Source organism: Dendrobates tinctorius, unplaced genomic scaffold (genome assembly GCF_039654945.1).
Source record: "Dendrobates tinctorius isolate UK_male_01 unplaced genomic scaffold, ASM3965494v1 ptg000107l, whole genome shotgun sequence".
Lineage (NCBI taxonomy): Eukaryota > Metazoa > Chordata > Amphibia > Anura > Dendrobatidae > Dendrobates > Dendrobates tinctorius.
Window position 1 is genome coordinate 20,079,954 of NW_027361775.1, and position 2,096 is coordinate 20,082,049.

Sequence of the window (2,096 nt, forward strand, 5' to 3'; positions counted from 1 at the left end):
ATTTATTTAGGATTTTGTAAAAAATTATTTTTGCACATTTTTTTTTACTTCATTATGTTGTCCCAGGTGGGAACATCACTGTATAGTGTCAGATCACTGATCTGACACTTTGCAGTGCACTGTGTCAGATCAGCGATCTCAGACAGGCACTGCAGAAGGCTTTCTCAGCGCCTGCTCTCAGCAGGCACTGAGTAAGTCACCTCCCTGCAGGACCCCGAAGGCTCCTGTGGCCATATTGGATCCAGGGGCCGGCAGGGAGGAGGCCCTCGGAGCAACGAGAGCGCCCTCCTTGCGTGATTCTTCCCTATGCCCCCGGTACACTGCGATCATGTTTGATCGCAGTGTGCCAGGGGTTAATGTGCCAGGAGCGGTCCATGACCACCCCTGGAACATATTGTCGGGTGAGAGCTATGATAATCAGCTGACACCCTGCCACGATCAGCGGTGCTCACGCATATGACGTACTATCCCGTCCATGGGAATTAAGTCCCAGGGCACATGGACGGGATAGTAGATCATATGGCAGAAAGGTGTTAAAGACATAAATAATCCAGGAGAGACAGAAGCGCTGGGAGATGGAGAGAGACACAATCGGCTTCCATCCGACCAGTAGATCATCTCTAATACCCGCTAGCTACAGCCATGGAAGAGCAAGAGGATCTAGTGTACCAGGCTAAGCTGGCTGAGCAAGCTGAGCGATATGAAGCAATGGTTGAGTCAATGAAGAAAGTGGCCTGGATGGACGTGGAATTGACGGTAGAAGAAAGGAACTTGTTGTCTGTTGTATATAAGAATGTGATTGGAGCTAGAAGAGCGTCTTGGAGGCAAATCAGCTGCATTGAACAGAAGGAAGAGAACAAAGGCGGCGAAGATAAACTTAAAATGATCAAGGATTATCGGACAACGGTTGAGACTGAACTGAAATCTATCTGTAATGACATTCTGGATGTACTGGACAAGCACCTCATTCCAGCTGCAAGCAGTGGAGAGTCTAAGGTTTTTTATTATAAAATGAAAGGAAACTACCACCGATATCTGGCAGAGTTTGCCGTAGGCAATGACCGAAAGGAGGCTACAGAGAACAGCTTGGTAGCCTATAAAGCTGCAAGTAATATCGCAATGACAGAACTTCCTCCAACACATCCTATTCCTTTAGGTCTCTCAATTTCTCTGTGTTCTATTATGAAATTCTTAATTCCCCTGATCGTGCATGCAGGTTGGCAAAAGCAGCATTCGATGATGCTATTGCAGAACTGGATACACTGAGCGAAGAAAGTTACAAGGACTCCACTCTTATCATGTAATTGTTACGTGATAATCTGACACTATGGACTTCAGATATGCAAGGTGATGGTGATGAACAGAATAAAGAAGCACTGCAGGACATGGAAGATGAAAATCAGTGAGACCTTAAAAGCCAAGAAGAGACCCTCTCTAACCAACTGCCCCTTCCCTCCAAATATCCCGTCTCACTCTGAGGACCATCAAAATTTAACTTTTACACTGGTTCTCAGGATTTAGGTTCCTGCCAAATTGGGTGTATCATTTTTACACAGTTTAAGATTTCTTAAAGGCAGGAGTGAATGACTGTGGATTTTGCTGCTGCCAGCCATCCTAGGTTCTTTAACTACAGGACTGCATAGAGGCTTTTTTCAGCATTAGATTGTCTCCGTGCCATCCAGCACTATAACCTCTTAGAAACCCGTAGAATGAAGACGTTACTCTTTAGGGCAGACCAGAGTCAATTGCACCGTAGAATTAGTGTGGTGGCTTTTCTTAGATTTTTTTTTTTAATCTCTCCCCCCCTTTTTTTTTTTTCCTTTTGTTTTTAATTTTTAAATGTTTTGAAACTGAATTTAATTCAATTGTTTAACTGTGGTTAGAGCTTGACGTCACAGATCGCTTCAGAATGTCCTTGTAGTGGTTTTGCTGTAAAAGTGTTTTCAAACTGTGCAAAAAATTTTGCTGAAAATTCTGGTGCTGGTATCGCGTCACAATCCGTGTTTATTCATTCTTGCCTCCTTTTTACCCCCCCCTTCGGAGCAGGTTAGCATTGGAGCCAGTGTTGGAATAGCCTGCGTGTGTGTTTAAAAAAA

General features: G+C 44.2%; 1 pseudogene; it reads left to right on the top strand.

The window, feature by feature from the left end:
* Positions 1-600: 600 nt before the first annotated feature.
* LOC141100622 (14-3-3 protein epsilon pseudogene) lies at positions 601-1,621 on the top strand (annotated as a pseudogene).
* The last annotated feature ends 475 nt before the right edge of the window (positions 1,622-2,096 follow it).